Raw genomic sequence first — 23802 nt, forward strand, 5'->3', positions numbered from 1 at the left:
TGTTGTTAAAAAGGGAACAACAATGATTCCTTTTCACTAAACATAGCACAAATATTTGTCCTGTATCGATACATCCAAACGAAACTATGAAATCTTTGATAGGCGGTAGAAAAACAATTACGTACGAAAAACTAGTAGTAAGTCCACAAGTAGAAAACTCGAGGAATGGTCAGACGCGCTAGGCAATTCGTTCGTTTGCGCGCAAATCCACTGAATTTTTCACAGTAAATTCGAGAACTGAGCATACAGAAGCTTTATTCCACTTATATTCTTTCGTAGAATCGATATTAAATATATTTATTCACATTAATAACCATATTGCTACTGGGTACCACTAGTTATTGCGTATCCTAATTGCACGCCAGGAACAAATTAGACGTTCGTGGCAACTCGTCGATACCACAAGCACGCAGAACTAGTTGCCGCATAATCGTGGGGTATATAATCATTACAATTACGAGGTGTATGGTAGTATCACTGACTTGTCCAGTTCCATAAAGCAAGGCTATCATTTAGCTCGTAACCACTCGGACTTGCCCTTCGCCGATTTTGATGAATTTTCTGTTGCACGTATACAAATATTATGCAATTAATTTCTTTAAAATTACGTGTCCCAATTTATTACAAAAATTGCGCCCTTTCACTCGACACGAGAAGAGGCTTGCCTTTGGATCGACGCGACACGAAATTCGCGATAAATTAAATTTTTTCAGAATTCTTTATCGGTACTTTTCGCTCGTATAATTGCTGGTTAAAATCGCGCGTACACTTTCCATTCTAAGCCGCCGCTCAATTATCGTTCCGCGATTCCACGTTGCGCAAGACGTGCTCGATCGTCCGTGGAGCGATTTACGGCCCCCCACAGCACTCCGCTTTGACCGTGACGCGAATTTCGCAATAATAATTAATCGATGCAGACGAAAAGGAAAAAGCTATCGGGCTCGAACGATGCACGGTGTCCAAGAACTTTATGGCGGCGTGACGTCAGCCATGCTTATCTCGAGTACCGTATTTTTGCTCTCTTTTGTCCGCGACGTGCGGCTCGTTATCAACGGCCACGACTGTCGATGGATTCGGAATGCGTGAAATCTTTACTGCCGCCGGCAAAGCAATAAATGATACTTCGTGACGGGAATAATCTTCGATCGCTGATTCACCCGATTCCTAGCGAACGAATTCGATTTTTCTTGCCACGTGCACTTTTGTCGTAGCTGTAAACCTTGCTATCAACGAACAGCCATTTTGAATAGATCGGGTTAAACAATAAGAGAAATCATAGCAGTAGACATATGGCGTAGCTTCCTAATTAGAGAAAATGATTTGTCGGATGGCTTGGATCGCTTACCAAATGAGTTTTGTGCCCGGTTTCCGTAGATAATACGATTAGGTTAACGGGCTCAGGGATAGTTAGCACGAAAGCGACAAAAAGACCGCAGTAATATGTTCAGCGGCGTATTTTTTCGCCGTTAAGCGGCCGGAATGATTTGCGCACGCGAGCAGTTTCGTATTGGTGATATATTTGTAGCTTCAATCTCCTATAGGGTCATTCGCGAGGATTTAAAGTCAATAATCTTGTTACAACTCACTACCGTTCACTTTTAAGAGAACGGTATACATAACTCCGTGGGTAAGAGACACGATAAACCTTAAGTGTCGGTTTGCACGGTAATTCCTTCCTCCGTAACCATTATGAACGGTCGTTATCGCATTACCTATTGACCTTATGAACAGGTGAACGATGATTCTTGTTTCTCGTTCGCGAAACCCGAGTGTTGCGTAAATGGAACAACCATGTGCTCGGTTAAATCAAACCGAGCTGTTTTATTTTCGTTTTGCTCGTGTTTCACGACAGTTGCCGCACAAATAAGTAATCGTTTCAGGCAATGATACCTTTTTTCAGTTCTTCGCGTTGCATTCTTTGAGAAAAAAACACCTCGCAATAAACGCCCGCGAGAACGATTTAACTTTGTCCAAACAACTTTTTTCGCAATCGGGAATAGTCCAACAACGAGTTTCTAATCAACTCTGAGAAGCGGGTATAGAGAACAGGAAAGTGGGTTCCACGCGAATAACCAGTAATCCAATCTTAATTATTGCGTGATTATATCGAGCAATTAAGATCAATCAAGGGCGTATTTATTACTGTAATTCGATAGGAATTTTTGCTCCGTACAGATTATTCGTTGGACGTGAATAGCGTTCGTTTGACAAACGAGCGCCCGTAACAGGACAAATCTATTCGAATTGATTTAAAGACAGTTGACACCGAGCATCGAAAGTCTTTCGGGAACGTTTGTGAATGAATTAAGTATTGACAGAGCAAATGCAGCCGGCGATAGTTAAAATTTACGACTGTTTTCCTTTTCGTTTAGGATGCACGAATCGCTCGGTTTGCATAAGGATCTTTCGGCCTCGTGTTTTATGGCGGACGACAAACAGGTATATTACTTGTTTAGTTCACACCGGGAGTCCATTTTACGAATCCTAAAGCCGTGTTTTCATGCCTACTATTTTGCCTTTAACGAGACAATTAAGCTTTATACTCGATATATCCTCTCGAAAGAAAACGGAGACGCTAACAAGGCGCTAACCGAGAATCTAAGCTTAACTGTTCTTCGTGGATAATAAACACGACAAATCAGAATTCGTATCCGATAGTTTTACAGTATGTTCAATGATTGATCGATAAAGAACAAATAGTCTGCATTTAAACATTTGTACGAATTGTTATATGGACAAAATATGCTCGGAATTATTCGAAAGGTTGATTTTGTGCAAGTTTGCGCTGCAAATTTGATCTACAAATCGACAATTATCGAGTTCGATGAACTGGTACGACAGGAAGATCAAAAGGATGTGCGATACACTGAGCGGCAACGGCCATGTTGAAATCCATGATGGCCGCCCTTATTTTTCGTATGGCATCGCCTCGATCACAGGGTGCCCTACCAATGGCTTTCATGATGGTTTCGTTATCCGTCCCTTCCCAGGACCTATTATTTCTCCACTGGCGAATCCCTTTCTCCTAGCTCCCTTCTCCCCTCCCATTTATTCCCCTCCCCACCGTTCGACACGGTCGCTGGCGGCCATCATGGATACACGTGCGCGCGCATCCGACGTCCATTGCTCACACAGGACCCTTCGTTCCATGGCGCGTGGCTATGCTTCGAACCTTCGATCCCAGCAGCTGATTATTCGTGAATTAATTATCTATCGGAGAACCAGTTCTACATAATTGGTTTAAACGATTAAAACACCCCATGGTTGGATAAATACGGTCGATTGGCAATTTTGCATCAGGTCAGCTACTAAACTTTTCAAAACATTCCAAATCATTCTGAAAAAAATATTTATCATCGCAGGAGTTAATTAGAATCAATTTTGGTGAATACATGTACCCCCGAATTCCTGTCCACTTTCGAGAAAAAAATTCGTGTAGGTTTGAAATTTTTCGACAAAACTAAAAAATTTCAAATCATTCTAAAAAAATTATTTTTAATCGCAGGGGGTGATTGCAATTAGTTTTGGTCAATAGAGATACCCCCGAATTCCTATCCACTTTCGAGAAAAAAATTCGTGTAGATTTGAAATTTTTCGGCGAAATTAAAAAATTTCAAATCATTCTAAAAAAATTATTTTTAGTCGCAGGGGGCGATTACAATTAGTTTTGGCCAATAGACATACCCCCGAAATCCTATCCACTTTCGAGAAAAAAATTCGAGAAGGTGTGAAATTTTTCGACAAAACTAAAAAATTTCAAATCATTCTAAAAAAATTATTTTTAATCACAGGGGGTGATTACAATTAGTTTTGTCCAATAGACATACCCTCGAAATCCTACTCACTTTCGATAAAAAAATTCATTGTTGAAAATATAATGTCTGACCAGGAATGTCACACTTTCCCTTGTGTTCTTTTCTGTAACCTGTTGGTAATGTTGCAAGTGACACGAGAATGGTAATGGGGTTCTAGGTCTTCAGAGAAGTGGGCCGAAAAATACATTGGATGTAAGGTCTACTAGTATACCTCGTCTGTGTTTATACAATGTTCATGTTTGTACTTGTGTTTTAATATTTCGTAAATTTTGAAACAGGATATATTGGTGTTAGCGTTAATAAAGTTTATTTGAAACTTATCTACATTCGATATTATTTTTCTGTTTGTTATAAATATATAAATGCTTGTTGGTAATTAGAAATTTTGGGAGACGTTCGAAGGAAAAAGGAAATTATCTACGGTAGAAATATATTTGGAATTTCTTGGCGATGATGGTAAAGTAGAGTGAGATTCATGGGTTCCTATATTGACAACACCATAAAAAGAGATACCGACTGCAGAGTTGGATGTAGTTGCAGCATTCGCCGCAAGCACCGCCAACCGGAATGCGAACTTTAACCTCTTTCCTATACAATATTATTTAATTCAAGCTCTTCTATATAGACATTTTCAAATATTAGAAATTATTTCGAGTCTCTCGGCGCACTAATTTTCTCGATAAACATAGATATCCCGTTGCATTTACGAATACGATGTATAATATTTCTCTTTCATTATAAAAAGTCTACCCGCATCGCTTCCGCCATTATGATTTTTTTCAATTTTAAGTAGAAAACGAAATATAAATTTTCCCGGTGAATAGGTTTGCTTTTTATCGTTAACCTTAGCGCTAGTTCTGCTTCTGGGAGGAAAAAGGTCGTGCTGCTTCATCCCACGTGAGTTCATCTACCTTCGGGGGTCACGACCGCTTGCACGCGCGCTAACTCGTGCCTCTCAGCCAGGCCTTAACGAAAGAAAACAACTCGATGTCTTTTTACAAGGAAACTTGTTCATCATCGGCTCGTAGACCACTTCTTCTCTTCGTTCCATAAGGTTGCGTAGCATTTGATCCTGCGCATTAAACGAAAACCGATGATCCCCTCGAGTCGTTACCTAACTCAACAATCTATCGAGCGATTAGTCTACGTCTAACAATGATTTCTTTAACGAATTCCTTCTACTTTATTTACGATCGAGATGCCCAAAGTCTACAAATCACTGTTCAACCGACTACGATCGTTAATCATCGGTTGGAGTCCATAATTAACAGTGATCGAAATGGATGATGTACCGTTGCGCGTGTTTCGTTCAGGAGATTTGAGAAACACTGCGTCACATTCTGCTTCATTGCACTCTCTGTTGTTCTGTGGAGGTCTGCTGTTATAGGCTACGTGTCGTCTGGCCAGTGTTCGGTTAAGTGCATATTATGAGAGCGAAGGACGAGCTAGCCACGGCCATCGATTTCTAGTTACTTCCAGAACGCGTGCGCGGTTCGGATCTCCACCTCTTGCCATTCCGGTACTTTCTTCCTATCTATATCTTCGCCCACTAGGCGAACTTACGCGATGCAATCAGCCAGTCTGGAATTATTCCGGTCTCTATGGCGCCTCTGATCAACGATCGGATCCACCCAAAGAACTAAATCTTGCAACGCAACACAGCTCACCTTTTCTATTCGATGATTATTTAAGCAAGTTCCTAATTAAAGAATTTAGTAATGCCCAGCACAGATTGAAATTTGTCGTCGGTTGTGTAACATCGAAGCTCGAGTTACGAGAGAAAGTTGCTGTAGCAGAATTGTTTTCACGCGCCACTATTAAGGTCAACGCCATATATTTTTATCGCTCAAGGCCATTTCGCAAACTGCAAGTGACGTCGAATGCTACGTATCCTTGTACTCGCGGATCTACCGGTTTCGTTGTCTCGGTTCCCTTCTTGACTTCACCCCTTCGCTATCGATCGACCCTCGTACAATAATCCTGGAAGCGTATCTCTGTTCTTATTTCAAAACTATCCTCGAGCGTAAAAAAAGAGGAATTAAAATTCCGAACGTGCGATAATATTATCCCCGGAATCGCCCCCCGAATTCCTCGATATCCCCCGAATATTTGCATATAAAGTTCCAGCGTCGAGTCTGAAAACAGGGCCCTCATTTAAACCGGGAATCCAATCCCCCCCACTTTCGACTGGATAACAGTAATCCCGTTTCCCTGCAGCTCGACCGTTCCATTATCTGGCCATCTTTATTCACCCTCGAGAGGAGGGAGGAGGACGAAACGACGGGAGGAAGGGCGAGGGAAGGATAGTTTGAGGCGAGTTTTATGAACGCGCACAAATCTCCTCATCAGGCTCCCGCAGGATACCGAATCTAGCCTCCGTGGGGCCGGGAATTGCAGGGCGGGTTCCCGTGTCGACGGAGGGTGGGAGGAGGAGGGTTGGCCGGTACACAAATGAGGCAGCTTGATTCCAATTATTCAGTAAATTAAGTACGAAGGGGGTTGGCCTTTACTGGCGTTTCCCGCGAGTCCCCGGCGTTATTGTACAGAAGGGTGGATTTGATGGGGCGGTGTGCACAGGGCGAGCCAAAGGGTTGAAACCGCAACGCTGGCGTTGTATCGGTGCGCGAGCCCCCCGTTCATCCATAGTTAATACCCGGAGGGTGTTTCGGGGGTGGACGTGGATCTGCGGGATTTTCTGGAAGGGGTGAGTGTTTGCCACCCCCGAGGGAGGGGATCGGTACGTGTAAGCGGAACCACGATGCTTAAAGTTAAATGGTATCCACTCGGTGTGCCCCGTCAGCTTTTCTTTTGCACCGTTAAACCGTTTCTGTCTGGACATGCAACTTTTCTAAAATTTTTATATCGAAGAGAGTCCTCTCGTGGGGTTGGTTAGGTCTAAGCACGCAATTTTTAGGTTCCCGTTGTTCCCCGACAAGGGATTCGAACCGTTTAATGCACTTTTACCGCGAAACGAGTCGTTAGAAAGTCTACGGAGCGTTAAGGGTCGTCTCGATCAGCCTCGTTTTCAGCAAAATCGATCGCGTTTCAAACTTTTTAACGATCCCTTCCGGTCGCCGTCTCAGTTTCTACCGACGACGTGGCCGTCACGCGAGCGACGGCGTTCGTCACGCTCGGTCTCGCGAAAGAAAGTTCCACGAAACACGGCCACCGTATCGCCAAACTAATTACGGCCGCTCATTTGTCGCGGTCCAATTAATAATCTAATTGCTCGGCCTTTAAATCTCCGACGTCGTCGGGCTGCTCGCGGCCATTAACTCGAACTCGCGGCGCGGACCAGGTGACGTCTTTCTTCGCTTATACAGAAGTTTCTCCGATCGACGGTTAGCAGCTTTAATTCGTATTTTCTTTGGGGACTGCGCTTCGTCTTTTACGACCGCGTATTTCTCCTCCCCTATCTTACGGTTAGAGACGAGCCGAGTTTTCTCTCTTCCCTCCCCCTCCGGCTCCCCTCTGTGTCCCTTTTCTCTCGTTTTACCCTTTTTCTTTATTCTTTCCACGCCCCCTCTTCTGTCTCTCCTGCTTTCGGTTCCCGCTGGCATCTTTCGCTCCACCTTCCCATCTTCGACGCCCTTTCTCGATTCCACCTTCCTCTTTTCACCTCCCCCCGCCTCCGCGATTCCACGGTCAGGTATCCCGGTGACAGAAAGACGCGGACGAGACGCGAATATCGCTGAGACGTCGAAAAGTTCATGCGACTCTTGCAAAGGGTGAAATCTACATACAGAGAACAGAGAATTCACGAACGGTGAAATTTAAATATTAAAAGGTGGCAGATATCTAAAAGTTTCAGGTTGGATGACAATTTTCGCGATGGTCTGTCGTACATCATGATTTCCACCCCATTTACGAAGGGGATAAACTGTGCGAGCGCTAAGAATTTCCCTAAGTTTTACCCCTCGTGCAGCTTCCTTCGAACGGAAACCGCCGAAGCCTCGCTCGTTCGAGGGCCACCGGAAGCGAGGCGTGGCCAATAGTTGTAAAATACGACTCCAGGATCGGAGACAGCGTTCCCGGGGATCCGCGTCCGGAGGGTGTTCGCCATCCTAAGTTTTCACGTAATTGTATTCACGTGGAGCCAAAGGGGACGCGATCATCGGTGTCGGGGGAGTCTTAGGACTCGTTATAGGCGGGAACCGAGAGAAAGAAGTTTACAATCCATAACGTTTCCGGCTCGAGTGTGTGTTTCATCCCCCCGAGGGAAAAGTTTCAAATTGTCTCGAATCCAATTGGAAATTAAAGATTCTGCGAAACTCCATAGCCAGTCTCTCGAACGCTAGCTCGAGGCACGGTTCTGATTTGTTGGCCGATAAAATGAATCAGCCGCAATACCCTGTGGTCTGTGAAGTAAATTATCCCATGAAAAAATTCGATACAACGATTTATCGATGTTCGAATGCGTTTGATTACAATGAAGCGAAGCTGACAGGGTCTTCGATCGGTATTTTTTAATGAACGTAAAAAATGATTGGAACGCGACGAGCAAGTCGAGTGTCTCGGGTTACGGTGGTACTAAATAGACCACGAACGAGTACGTGGAACGATCGTTTCTAAAAATGGTCACCAGAGCCGCGTAAAACACGTCCACCCGGGATTTCGTTCGTTTCGTTGGCAGTCCGGGGGCGATAAACACTCAGATTATCTGCATTTCTGTCTCTGGAGTTACCTACCCCGCCGATGATAGTCCCTCCTCGCGGAGATGTTTTGCATTCCAACGGGCAGAGCGAACGCTTGTATACCAGCGCAGCTCGACGAACGTGACACGTTACTCGGACTTGGCACCATCGTATATTCGAAAGAATATCACCGTGGTTGTATATCGACTGTGCCGGGTGTTATACGCCCACAAATCGACCTACGTGTATGTACATGCGTGAGAGAGGAGCGCTCCTTGCGTTAAAATACGCGCCGCGAAGGCAGATAAGAGGAGATTTTGGTAGGCTGGTTCTGGTCATTGGGTACCTGATTCATTGGTCGTCGTTTTATTCTTCTTTCGATGGCTCTGGAGGGACTGGGCGTCCATGAACGCTTCGAGTAAACTGTTTTCCATATTTCCCATCCGGTATCGGAGTTATGGTTGTCCTACGGGGCCATTGGAAACTATGTAAACGCCTCGTTGACCGAGAAAATATTACCAAATATGTTTTTGCGGGGAAAAAACTGGCGACCCGAGAAAAACATGCCATTGCGTAATTAGCAAAAGCTGCCGGATGTCGGCGAATAGTATGGAAGCATAAACGAGTTATTGCTTCTTGCGATTCCCTCGTTCCGTCTTTGAAGTTGGACTCACTGGAATTTGCTGGGCCAAATCGAATAGAATATCGTCCCAGGTCGATAATACCGAGTTCATTTGTCTCAGAACGTAATTGACGAGCCGCAGACTATATTTTTCCAGGAGATTTTTTAATTTTACGAGCCAGATATAATTGACGGGTGGAGTTCGTCAACACGAGCTCTCCTTTTACTATTTAGCTAAACACTTCCGAGTCCATTCTCTTCGGCTAACCAAATGTTTGCGATCGTAAGCAGGTATAGTAATTTCCTCGACAAACGGCTACGAGTTAAAACGATCGTTCGGGTGATTCGTTCGGTAAACTGAAAAATTCGTAAAGCCAGCTGGAGGGGCGCTAGAAAAATAGTCTTGTAGCTCGTACGAGGTGTTCCACAAATAAATAGTTAAAATATCGAGGGTGGAAGATGATCACGATAGCACATGTCCGGAAACACTTCCTTTCCCAGTTGTAAACCGTCGAGGTGTTATAATAGAGTCGCTACGAACGGGTTAAAAATATTGAAAATATTTATGCAATGGCCGATAGGAACTCGGGTCTGTTGCGGATAAAGGGTTGTCCCAGGTGTGCTGTGGAAGATTGAGTAGGGAAAAAAGGGGATAAAATAACGCAGGCAATATGTCGGGATCATAATAGAAACATTAAGAAGGTAATCGTCGTTTTTAGAGGTACCTTTGCGCGTTAAAAGTAACTCTAAACGAAGACTGGAAACAGAAAAACGACGGCTGGGTTCGTATCTCGCGGAAACGAGGTTGCGGAACGCCAGTGCACCGACTCACGACCACACGCGTGGCAACATTCTCGTCAGGCGTTTCCATACTTTTATCACCGACGGGCTCTCGGATTTTTCGAATATTCCATCAACGTACGGAAGTCGTATATTACGAGCCGAGAATGTACGCGCTACGAAGACACCGGGCGTGCTTCGCATGCTACCGATTACTTTTTTCCTCGCCCTTTCGTCCTGCGCCGGGTAAACGAGCCACACCGTATAGGTCCTTGGTACGTCCTAACCTCCCCGCCCTTCCCCGACTCCCCCACGAACCGGATTCTTCCTCTCCTTTCCAACTTTTCGTCTACCTGAATTTTAATCTCGAATCGCCTGGTAACTTCTCTCTCCTCCCTCTCTCGCTACTCTCTGCTCCTTTTTTCGGAGGAATTTGCCTCGCGAGGGAAGATGGCTGACACCGACTCGGTCGTTGATTCCGTGAAACTAGGAAAACGGCGTCGAATCGCTCGGTTTCGTAATCGTTTCTCAAACGGACGTTGCAAAATGGAGAAACAATTCGATCGGAGAGGAAGTGATCCTTTGTTCCGCTCGATCTGCCCCGAGTGCACTTTTCGTCGGGGTCAATTGATCGAGAAATTGATGACTCCAATTTGCTCGATCCCCTCGCGACGATAAGGCTGACGGTTAATTAGAACGACCGGCGGATGAATTTCTCCTCCTTCGGGAGGTCGGAGAGCTGCTAGACGCCTTTTACTTTTGCAAAAACTTTTTATATCGAGGATTAGAAAGGAATAAAACGCGTTCCGAGGGCTCTTTCCATAGTGCGAACTAAGCAACGGGATTAAATGGCGGTGCTCCCCCCGAGGAATTCGACGGGAAGCTTTCCGACTGTAACTGATCTCGATGGAAAGGGGTTTTGGCGAGCAAACTGAAAGATGGGATCGATATCGAAGAAAGAGACGCCAGGCGCCGCCTACTGTCTCGACGATATAACTTTCGATTTATGAAGTCACGCGGAAAGATGATTGCTTCCTCCGACGACGTCCCGGAGACCAGAATTAAATGGCGCTGTTAGGCCGTTTTGGGCACGGTGTGTCGCGTACACGGACGAATCGTCTTTATTGCAATGCTTTCTTATCAACGATTATGGTACTGACGCATCGGAGGAACACGAAGAGCGCAATTAAGAATTAAGGGAATCGAGCAATTAAATTGCTCCGAGGCAAAGTGTTCTTTCGGAAGAAATTCCAAGAAAACGAATACAAGACTCTCTCTTTTACGCAATGTTTATTTATACATTGCGGAGCATCCTTTTTAGTCGTGCATATACGAGCTCGAGTATTCGCGTTTGCCGTCCGTCGGATCATGGAAGGCAACCATCTTGTGGCTCTACCGGAATACAGCTAACTTCGTTTCATTAGTTGACAAATATTTAAAAGATCTATAAGAATGCTTCGACGCTTATTTACAGTTAAAATTAAAATTGATTTCACGTTCGCCACGAACGGTTCCACTATTCGTTTAAGATTTTATCGCGTTCTCATATCCGAAGTAACGGTTACTGTCAATGTCAACAACCCAGGAGTACACGGTTCGCTAAAAAGAAAAGTCCTATTCTCATCGAGCAATCAATAACCGTATAAAAGAAATAAAGTGAAACTATCGAAGCGTAGATTCGTGTCGAGATTAGATACAATTACCTTACGTTTACACGACACATTTTTACCATAGTTTATTCACTCCCTTTCGGAACACTGTATAATTTGGACGCGTTCGCTGTGGCGCAGGGGAATAATTTTATTCGAACAATAAACAATCAACGTGGAATTTATTCACGACGTTTATTCGAACGAACAGTTAGGTAAACGTTGACGAACGGTTGTTTAAACTTTATTCGGTATTTAAAGTTTTTTTATACGGGCGAAAATATTGCTCGTTTCTGGAGACGATGGAGATAATGGCGACGGCCGTCGGGGAAATATTCCCCTGAACGCGGATTCGAATCCAAGGTCTTGCAGACAATCGTGGACGGGTCCAAATGGCCGTGGAATTTTTTTCATCCCCGCAGAAGGTCCCCTTCCGTCAATACTCCAATTTTTTTCCCGTCGTCGGGCATTAGCCGGGACTAATGGAGATCCAAGGCCGTGTCCTAACGATCGCCTTTGATTTTTTTTTCCTTCCCCGTCGCTCTCGTGCTCTTGGAAACAGTTCAGTTTCCGTTCCGACAGCACGACGAGCTGACGCGAATACTCGAATTTATCTCAACGACGGCGATCGCGATCGAGTTTTTGCCCGACGGAACACCACACGGCGCCATTTTGTGGACTCGCTGGAATGGCGTCGCGGTCCAAGGTAAATCCACGCTCGATCAGGGTTACAGGGCGATCGTGAACGCAAAAATGTAAAATTCCAACGTTGTACAGAAAAGAGAACGAAACTCTTGATACGTGAAACGAGCATCGAGGCATAAAGAAACGCCGTCAACGTGTCCATTACGGGTACAAAGTGCTCGCCTCGATCGTTAGCGGATTTAAACGTTCGTCATTTTTCTGCGCAGGATTCCCCATGTGGCGAAGAAGAGTCATCGCTGTTCATTCACCGTTCCACCTACAGCCCATCAAAGGTGAGTACGGTAAAGGATAATTTACAACGCAAACCGAACGGGCGAGGGTGATACTTGATTGCAAATGGCGAATCTCGCATCGCAACGAACGTCCAACGAATGGAAAACTCTGGATAAATCGGCACTTACGCAATCGTAAACAAAGGATAGTAATTTTGAAAATTCAAGTCCTCTAAAAGGAATGCATCGTCGTTAAAAACAGCGCCATAACTTGCAACCCTCATTTATTTACTTTACTATAAAATTAATAACATTTCATAAATTCGAGTACCTACGTCGGTTACGTGTATTAATGAAAGATTAGATAACAGGTTGGCTTTGAGATCTAGCCGTGGTTACCTTCGTGGCAACAATTATACACCGTACAGGGCCAATTAAGGATTAAATCGGAACGAACGGTGGGACGCGATCGAAACGTCGGTACCTATTATTTAGGATCGTTAAAATTATATTCGCGCGTTAAATATATCTTATGAAACGAGCCAATTAAGTTTAACGTGACATCTACGTTAGAAATTAATTATTGTCGAGTGGGTTCCGTTATTCGAATACTCGCGGTTAGGTTGTCGTCGCGTGTCGGGCATCGTCGTGGAGTACGCGGAACGTTTTTGCGGCCGGGATTTTGCAAAATCATGCCGAGCATTATCCGTTCGCCGTCGGCCCGACCGAGCTACGGACCGTTTTGCCGCATGGAGCTCATTAAACGCGAATTTGTCGACGTCGTTCGTCGTAAATCTGTTTCGACGTAAACGCATTGCTTGGCCCGAGCCGTGCATTACGTCTTCTGGCATGATTAATACGCGTATCGTAAAATTCTAGCCGCTCGCCGGCGCGACGACGGCTGCGTTTTCTCTTAACCACGGTCCAGAATCCTGGAAAAACCTGAGAAACGAAATGGAAAAACAAGGAAAATAATTGTGCAGTTCACGCGTTCACTTTTGAATGATCTATTGTTCTTGGAATTCCGCTTTTATTAAAGCTTAGTTTCACTGTCCACCCCTAACGATCATGCTAGGATATTCACACGCGTGGCTTGCTCGATGGAATCGTGAAATCCACCCATTGTGGTTAATTCGTTTAATAGAGACTCCCATTTTCATTGTTTGCCATTTGTTACGCGTTATGTCCGATTTAGAATGTTTCATTAATTGTTTCTTGCATGCCTGTGGAACTGTAAAATGGGGACGATAGAAATACTTTTTGAAGCGTAACTCTCGCATTAAAGTCTCGTTGAATAATTATTAAGTATCGGTGGGCATAACGAGGAGATTAGGTTCGTTTTATGGTTATTTTTTAGTCCCTTTCGGTTTGGTGTTTAACTATTTACGTCTGTCCGAAGACTACAGTCCCCTCGGAGGCAGAAGGAGTGGTACAAACAGGTCCGCGAAATCGAGCACATGTGCCTAACCGTAAATTTGCAGGGACACACCTTCGAGGGTTTAGGGTCCCAAATAAGGGCTGCTGGAATACGGTATTAGTCAGTGCGTTATGTTCTACGGGCGAGTCAGGTTGTTTCACGCGTGCCGGGATTCGGGATTTCGCGAGCTTCTCTCTGCCGTTCCCCATCGAGTACGAAATAAAGTTTAGTTTTTCGTAAAAAATTTTGTGAAAACACTCTTCGTTGCGTTTACGAGCCATGCACATGCCGATCAACACGAAACGACGAGATCGAACGATGTCCAGCGATGGGGAAAAATGGTAGCAAAGGTATTTGTTAGCTGGGAAATCGTTATTTTCTATAATTATATATGAAAAAATGTGTGTTATCGGCGAAGCTTGCAGAAATTGTGACAACAATTAGATTGCAATATCTATTGAACAAACTAAGGGTTGAAAGTTAGTTTTTCTTAGAAACTTTTAGTATTATTCGTATTTTGTGAACGTCAAGTATGGTTTAAGAGAATGATTTTCGATTGGCGTGGTCCAGCAATCTTAGGGATAACAAAAAGAAGGAGCGTCGGAGTAAATATTTGTTTACCCCTAAATCATCGCGACGCGCAAGAAGATCGTAATATCACCGAGGTGGTTGGAAAGTACCCTGATAAGCTGACGTGGTTTATTTATAGCCAGCCGTATCTTCTTCCCTCCTCGATGCTGGGATTCATTAAATTAATCCTGCAGCCCTCCGGCTATATGACGCATCGGTATTATCCGCGTTACAAAGGACTATTATCGCTAACTTCCGTCTGCGAAACTAGCATTCGTTCAACTTTGGTTCTCCGATAGGAGTGGACGAGTCGAGTTTCTCGTTGCAAACTGTTTAACTTCGAACGAAGAATGGACGTTCGCTTTGGAACGATGGTCTCGTGAGTTTGGCGAACCTGAGGTTCGGGGCGAATGGCGATCGTGGAACCGCTGATTTGTTGCATGCATCGTGTCGTAAAACTCGGTCGGAAAAAATCCCCCCAGCCACTGGCTTCCGATATTTACGAGCGAGCGTGTGCGCGATTGTATAAAATCCCGGGTTTCGCGTACCGAGCAAATTGCATTTTTTCTTTTCTCCGCTCGCGGCGGAGGAACCAGGTTGCCTGGTCCTCGAACAACGCGAAATAATCTTCGTAAAGGACCAGCGAAGGTTTCGGGTTCGAATTAAAAATATATTGCAACGTCCACGAGGGCGAAATTTGTGAGAAAAGAAGAATTGGAGGGGGGGGGGTAAATGGGGGATTATAAGAGGCACTTTGTTTCGCTTCCCACGAGATCAGGAGCAGAGCAGAATCCCGTGACGCGACACGCGTGTGCTCGCGGGAGAGGAAGAACGTCTGTTATTTACGGCCGCGCGCGCGAGTTCGTTTTATAAGGCGATAAAGGCAAAGCTCGAGAAGAAGAAAGTGCAGTCGAAACTGGCGAGGAACACGCGAACCGAACGACGGACGCTGGTCTTTGTCAAGTTCTCGTGGCTCGGTGTCGTCGGTTACGCGCCGTTCCTCCTCGCGAGTTGGGACCTAACCCGGCCTGGTCCCACGAAACGGCTATCATAAAGCCATTAACTTTATTGTACCGAGTCATTATCTTAAATATTACGACTCACGTGTCGCGGGGCTTCGGCTGTCCTGATTTATCGCCACGAGGAGTCGCGGATAAGTGAGGAGAGCGAACGCCCGCGCTCGTCCTCTTCGCCCCGAACGTTCACCTGCTCTGGTCCGAGCCTCGAAGCCGAAAAAACTGCTAACTTTCGTTAGATATCGTCTCTTTTTCGATTCTCGTCGCGATTACAGTTCATCCTTCGCCGGGAGGACCCCTTCGATCGCTTCTCTCATGGCAGCCATCTTGGAATTAATCGTTGCACGTTGAAAGATCGACCCTACTGTCTAGCTTCTTGAGAAAGTACGAATATTTCGATTCGATTTGGATAATAATTTGTCCGAATTAATAAATTTTCGTCCGCCACCCTTTGTTCCATAATAATCGACGTCGACGACCGTGTCCAGCGTGGGTAATCTTCTCAGCCATAAATTGTAGGGCAGATTCACATTCCGGCGCCATTGTGCTTGGCCCTGGAGGTACTTGGCCATAAGTGGTTGTTCGATGGTTCATCCCCGGTCGCGATTAAATTTTCCCAGACAGCATCCTCGATGGGAATAGCCCTCAGTTTCGCATGCAACGAACTTTGGGTGCTATAGGATCGGAAGACGGATCCTTCCAGCGGTTCGAAGGCTGTTCGTTTGGCAAAAGCTGCGCAGGGCGATATATCAAGCGGGTAGCCGAGCGTTGGAAGGGCGGCTAGAAAGCGTTTGAATCGGAGCGAAGGTCGCGGAGGTAGAAAAGGGTTCTCGGACCCGACGCGGCGAGGTTTTATACGAGTTTCGGGATTTGAAATGAGGATTTACGGGCGGGCCGCGACGCTAGGAGGAAACATTGTTTCAAATAAGACGTCTCGGGCCTCTCGTTCGGCGTGTTGCGAGCTTGCGTGGCCAGAGAACGAAGGGAGATCGCGATGGGGAGTCGCGAGGAAGAAAACGGACGCTAACAAAGTATAATGAAACGTTACCGTGGACTACGGGGAAGAAAGGAGCGTCTCTCGAGCGGGATTGAGACGGTCGAGGCATCGAACCGGGGGGGAGTTCTGGGCTTCTGAGGCGAGAAGGAGGATGAAAACGAAGAGAAGGAGATCTTTCGAGTCTGCTGCGCGAGTGGATCCTCCTTTGATACACGGTTCAGCAGACCCATAAGCATATAGATGGAGATTAAGATCGAAATAAGAACGAGAAGGAAACTTATTCGAGAGGAGCGCGGACGGAAAGGTCGAGGGACATGCGGGAAGAGGCTGACGGGCGTCCTCGTTCGCCGGAACGGTGGTCCAGGGGGGGAGGGCGAAGGGGGAGAGGAAACGAGCGGCGCGGGGGAGAAAGAGAGGCCTAGGGGTAGAAGTTGCCCAAGGAGAAGGAGACGGAGGGAATGGAAGCTGAAGACCGGAGCAGGCTTCTCGGTAGGAGGGTTTTACTTCGATCCACGGCTGTGTGAGCCTATAAGTATGTAAATGGAGGATTCCGCGGCGTGTGAGTGCCTTTGCCTTCGAACTTCAAGCCCGAACGGAGGAGAACCTGCTCGAGAGAGGCGGACGCGGCCAGAAAGAGATCGCCAGATTGCACGCGCATGCGCTCCAACATCTTTATGAACTCGTTATTATAGCAACCAGCGGATAATCAAAGAGCGGTTTCTATGCACGGTCGCTGATCGTTGTTAGCGGTCTCTTCTCGTTTCTTCGGCCCCCCCCCTTCGCGTCCCTCCTCCCCCGAGGATCGTTTCGTTCGCGCTTCTCCGCTTGGCCACGACCAAGCGACAGTCTCACAGTCTCAGCCTCCGGATTCTGGTCAACGACATTTAGTTTCCAACGTATCGGCGGGTTTATGCTTTCACCAGACAATTTTTGTCTTTCAGAGCTTTCTGAATTGCTCTAGAAATTATCTACTAATTCCTATTACGAGCTTCTGAGAGAGTTATTTGAAATACTGTAATATTCCAGCGACTTTAAATAGACGATTCACGAATGCACAGAGTCCAACAGCATCGACGCGTAATTCGCGAACCCGACGGGCGTTTAGACAAGAGCAAGATGGCGGCCGGTAAAGGGAGGCCTTAACGAGGAAAGTTTTCATTACGCGGGGCATTTAAAATTAAGACGGTCTAGGTTGTTCGTAGGTTCTAACCCCGGGGGCATCGCGGCTGGTCGAATTCCCCCGGTTTTCAACCTTCCCCGCCGCGTCTCCACCCCCTCGTGGCGTTCGAAGAAGCCGAGCGGCGGCCATGTTCCCGCCTAAGGGCGGTCGTGGTAGGGGTGGACGATGCTGGCGGAATTCCATTTCGAGGCAGAAAGGTCCTGCGCGAGGGGAAACCGCGTCCAAGAGTTCGGAATACCGTGGGGTGTCGTTGCTACGTCCACGCCGACGCCTCCGGTGAGGCGAGCATGCATTTTTCACGTCCACGTCGCCCGGCAGACAGGACTGCCATCCGACAGATACGATCTTATCGAGGTGCCATGCTTTTAGCTGGAGACTGCTTCTAAAATGCGTCGTTCGAGCGCATACTGATTGTGATGATAAAAAAGTGGGTAAAACTTTCGCGTTTAAAACTCGTGCTATCGACTTAACGGTACTCCAATCTTTTGGAGGAGCTCTGACAGAGGCGAAGCGATAGATTATTTTAGGTATGCACGATGCAATCGGTACAATACACTCGAGGTCCCTGTTTTTGTGCTTGAATTGGAAACTATCGATTGAGCTGGTCCTTGAAATACGGGGTAGATCGATACGATGAAGACACGCCTCTGAATTCGGAGCACCTGCTGGATTTTGAATTTTGCTTAACAATTCTAGAGGCTGGCAGTTTAGCCGAGCTGGAAAACAAGCAACCAAAGTCGCAACATTTCCCTCGAGCGATAGAATTTCCACTCGAGCGCGTTTTAAAGTCAGCAAAGCCCAAGGCTTTCCCCTCGAAATGCTCGCAGATAGGTTGGCAGCGCCGAATAGAGCGGGTGGCCGCAGGGGTGGTACGTTATTGATCCGTCGGATGGAAACTCTCGAGGGGTGGAGCAGCGCTGGTTTCAGGGTAGTTTCATCCCCTCCGCGAAGGCCAACCAGCCGATTGGTCGAGACGTGGGAAAGATGGCCGCCGGTGCACGTACCCGGAAACGTGACCGCCTCGCCACACGTCCGTTGGACCGTTTTCCTCGGGATTTTCTTCGTCTTTCCTCCGGGCAGACGCAAGAAACGGTGCCCTTAGGGCGACTAGCCCAGCAAACGAACCCTTGCCGCTTTCTACCTCCTCCCACTTTCGGGTTTTTGCGAAATTTATTACGGCGATATATTCGCATCCATTAGATAGCTCGGTTCCTTCGCCTGCATCCTGTTCCCTTCTTCTCACCTCGCCCTGTTCCTTTTACATCCACCCTTTTCTCCACCTTCGTGTAATCAATTACTCCACCACGGAATCGGAGCGTTCGTTTTTCTCACGAGTTAATTTCTCGAGAGCTGGCTGAACGCAGGAACTCGCCCGTGGAATCGCAAAAGCTTCTCGACAGCCTTTGGAACAGAAACTCGACGTTGCAAGGGAAAGAAAGTAAATGTTTATGGTTCAGAAGCAATATGGAAGGTGAAAAATTCTTGGAAATGAATTCTACGCGCGTTTCGTTAGGGATTGAACAAATTCAGGAAACGTTTCCCATCTTTGGACGGAATTCCCCATAGGGGCAACGAGCGGAACGCGTGGCAATCCCCGTAATTTCTGACCGTTAAGCGTGTTCGCGGACTCGCCTCGGACACGTGGCGCAATCGGAACTAATGGTAATGGCATTAGCGACGAATTGTCAGAGATATGCACGAACGATATAACGTTGAATGAGACCATAAACTGGTCGTAGAGACTCCTCGCCGCGAGTACCTTACGTATGTAGTTACACGTGAAGGTGCCCGTGCATGTCGAATATTCCTGGACACCTGTGCACGTGTCTCGGGTATACAAATTATTATCTAGTATCGCGAACGTGTTTAATGATATTGTCTCGCTGGTAATCTGAGCCTGAAACGCAACCCTGGCATCGTTAACGATATGGTACCAGCGTTAGAAATTGGTTAAACTTTTTTCTACCCCTAAAAAGGCAGAGTAGACAGTTGTCAACTAAAAGAATCTAGAATTTGGGTATGACACGTGTATCAATATTAATGTTCTTGGGCCACGGAGGATGGTAAATATCGTCACTCGAATTAAGCAGAAAAATCGAAGGGTAAAATCGTCGGGACTGGGATAAGGAATGTTTAATTCGCTTTAATTATTCGACGGAATCCAGCCGTCTTGTTTGCCGGCGAGGCAGTAAAAGGGTGAAGGGGTCGAGGATCCTGGAGGTTGTTCAGACTGCAGAAGGCAGCAGGAACTCGGAGGTTGAGACGCTTTGGCCTCTGGGGGCCGCGGTCGATACCGCGTCTCTGCGAGGGAAGCAGTGTTGCCAACTGGCTTGCCTGGAATTTGCACTTTCTTAGCAGACTGCGTCACTCTCGAAGCACCAGAAAAATTTTTAAACCAATTTCAACTTCTCGTCTGGCACACTTTCAAATTTACAGACACCTTATACATTTATTTAACAACTTCGCTCGATAAAAAATCTACGACGAGTTACAATAGAATATTTCATTGAGATTTGGAGCGTCCAAGACCGTCTAAATTGCTCGAATCGCGCCAAGGTCGTCTTCGAATACTCCAGCAACAGCGTTTATGGGGATGGTTTGGCCTCGAAGCAGTTCGAGCGCAGAAAAAAAATTGCATCGTGACGAATCCAAGGCGAAACATCGTCGGGAAAAGGTAAACAGTCGCAAGGGTTGTGCCTCTCCAGACCTTTTTTGCATAACCTCGGTTAAAGCAAAAACGCATTCGAGGGTTTACGAGGTCGTCGCGGGGCGTCGTGTACACGAAAATATGCAGATGATTGCTTTCCGAAATGTCCTTGTCGTGCAGGAAACGAGGCTGGGGCGCGAGTAATCCTCCGAGGGGTTGTAAACTGTTCCTTCCGTTTTTCTGCACCGTTGTAAACCGGCCATTCTCCCGTAATGGCGGCGGCTCGCCTTTGAACAGTCCCCATCGAAGGCTGTAAAATAATTTAGACGTTTCGAAACTATGTAACCGCGTTTATTGCACGGTTTTAGGCAATTCTTGGCGGCTCTTGGCACGCAACACTTTCGCGAGGAGATATTTTCCGAGCCCCAATCGGGGCGATTCCAAGTTGTTTCGAATATTAGGAAAAACGGAAGCCTGTCGGCAAGAGCACGTGCTCTAGCTCGTTCACTCTCAATTTCAATGTGTTTTTATTGCGCCTCTTAAATTCGCATTTATGAGCTCTTATGTTCCCCCGCCAAGTTCCACGCGTCTGTTTCAGCCACGAGTGGACCGAGTCGCCTTGACGTCCCTCGAAGACGAATCGTCCGGCGCTAGCCTAAATAGGCGATCATTGTGACGGATGTTCCTCAAAGTATATTTCACCAATCAAGACGCAGTGACGATTAATTCGAGCGATCGATCGCGTTATTAAACGCCCGTTGTTCCTTCCCTTGGCCTCCTCTTTCGATTACGATCGAAATTAGGGCTGGGACTACTCGAATACTCGAACGTAATATACATATGCTCGTTGCTAAATAATGGAAATATCTCCGCAGGTATCGCGGTTGTTACTCCGTTTCTGAGGACGTGGATTTATTGCCTCGAACTTTGTATTCGAACGACCATTTTGACGGACGATGATGAACGATAAATCATAACTTTACAAACTAGCCCGGCCATTATTTAAACGCGGTGGCCGTCTACTTAAGCTTAACCGTCCTTGGATTACATTGCTATAAAATAATAAACATAAAACACACGGCGATTCGACGCGGGATCGGCTAGGTCCGCGCTGACAATTAAGCGGTCAGCTTTTTATCGTTTTCTACTGTTCCCCGTTTCAGCTTGGAAAAAAGAATCCCGCTGTTCGTATATATCTTTATTAGCTTTTAAGCGGCCGCGGAACGGCGTACGATTAAAAACTCGGTTCGCGACAAATCGGCCGCGTTATCGTATCGAATTATTTACGACGTTTGGGCGACGGGTAAAGGACAACTGAAATTTTCTGTTATAATATTCGTGGCACTGTTCGGCCACGTTCTCTGTCGGTCTTCCAGGCCGCTCGTGGTTGCTTAATAATACGCGATCGAAAATAAACGAGCGGCCTCATAGCGCGACTGCGAATGAGAAGCTATTAAGACATCGTGGGTTGGTCCCGAAATCTCGAGACGGACCAATCGCCGGAATTAACATTAACAATTCACGGGTACGGGTTCCCTGAAAATTTCCGTGAGCGACGTGAACGCGTCCCTTTCCCTCCGGCGTATTAATTAAAGTATTTAATGCTACGAGGGCGGCCCCCGCATACAAAGGGCAATGAATATATTTGACATTTTTATCGTCCGTCTTGAACACGGTCTATCGGCTCTGTACGAGCGACGGACGTGGAAATACGTCTGGGGTTGCACGAAAAAAAAAAAAAAAAAAAAAAGAAAGAAAATTAAAACCGTCGACCGTCCGCAATTATCGCGGCTCGTGATTCTTTCGGCCGGGAAGATTTACGGAACGACAAGTATAAAATAACGCCTTGTACGGGACGTCGGGGTCTTCGTTTAACCAAAATCCGAGAAGGGACGAGGATCGGGCAGACGGATGGACGGGAATCCTTGTGAGGCAATAGGAAGGCTCGAATGAAGATATTGAGACCTTAATGGGTTAAAATGTCGGCGAAACGACGAGGACGTAAACCCGACGCGAGTCTTCGCCGTGGTGTTTCTCGCTGCGAAGCACACCGCTGGCGAAAGAGTCATTACGAGATACTCGGGCGAAACAATAACTCTGCCAGACGGAACCGTTTCACGGTTAGATTTCTCTAAACTCGATGTTTCGAGCGAATGTTTCGGCACTGATAATTACGATAACGTATTTTCCAACTGCTTGCGTCCTAAACGAATTAGAAGATCGATCGATAGAACGGGGGGTGCCTGTCACACTGTTGTACAAGTGTCAACTCGTGTTTTACTCCCTGCTCGTCAAAAAGGGGATTCCCTTTTATTGCAACGCGTGACTAGAAACTGGTATCTCCTGGAAGTACCAGGATCCACACTGTAACCAAACGCAAATACAATTCGATTTGCGAGACCGGTAAAAATAGACGAAAAATCTTCCGCGGATCCGCCATACTTGGGAACACTGCGTTCCTTTATTCTCCTTTGTGGATGAGCACGAAATTCCACGAAAACCGCGAGTTCGTTTCGTCCAGTCGTAATCCTGGCTGAGAATAAATAATTAAATCGTGGAAGACAATATACATCTCTAATAAACGCTACCGTTCGGCTTTGCGAAACGTTTACGTCCGTTGGGAGCGAACACGGTCGACGATATTTTTACGAGCGAACGTCGAAGGAATCGACGCGAAGCGGAACGAGCGGAGTACGCCGATTCGCCACGATCGTGACGATGATTACAGATGGCCGTGACGATGAGGATGATGACGATGATGATAGAGGTAATGATCGGTCTCTGGTAGCCGGCGTGGAACAAAACGGAGCGCCGACAATTTCGTGACGAAACCTGGCGTCCAGGCCTAAACGTTTCCGAGAGACAGGACGGGTTCAATCAATGGCGACTCTTTGTTTCGCGTTTGCGGGTACGCAGCCGGGTAAACGGGGAACGAAATAAAATTGCAGTGACTCAATCAAGCGGCGTTCTGCTCCGCGATTTCTGCCGCGCTCCGCTTCCTCGCAATTAGCTGGATACCGCGATATCATGGAGGTCGATCCAGCGCTTTGATTTCCCAACGTCGGATCCGTAGAGATATTTTCTTTAGATTTGATCGAAACACGCGATAGACCTTTCGATCGTCGTTGATTTACAGGCCAATAAATAAAAAACTTGTATCTCGTAGCGAACGAAGTCGTTAAATGAAATAGCGAAGAAAAGTTGATCGTACAGAGATGGAATTACAGGAAACCGAGCGTGGAAAGAAAGTTGACCCAACTGTTGCAACCGGTGGAAAGAAAGTTGACCTAACTGTTGCGAGAGCTATTGAATTGCCACTCGACTGTTACATCCGATTGTCAGGGAATTCCCCTGGTGCATATTCATGGAGCACCTTTTGCATCTCCGAATGTCGTTTCTAAAGAGTACCAAGCACGAGGTAGCCCGAAGCACAGGTCCAACGTAAGCTTCGGAGCTTAGGGACCTCCGCTCCGGGAATGCTGGCTTATGAAACATAATACAGCATATAGAGGGGTATAAAACCGCGTAAGGAGCTCCTCTGTGGCTGGTGTTGCTCTG

Source organism: Colletes gigas, unplaced genomic scaffold (assembly GCF_013123115.1).
Source record: "Colletes gigas isolate AHSC1104 unplaced genomic scaffold, ASM1312311v1 Colletes_gigas_Sc00006, whole genome shotgun sequence".
Taxonomy (NCBI): domain Eukaryota; kingdom Metazoa; phylum Arthropoda; class Insecta; order Hymenoptera; family Colletidae; genus Colletes; species Colletes gigas.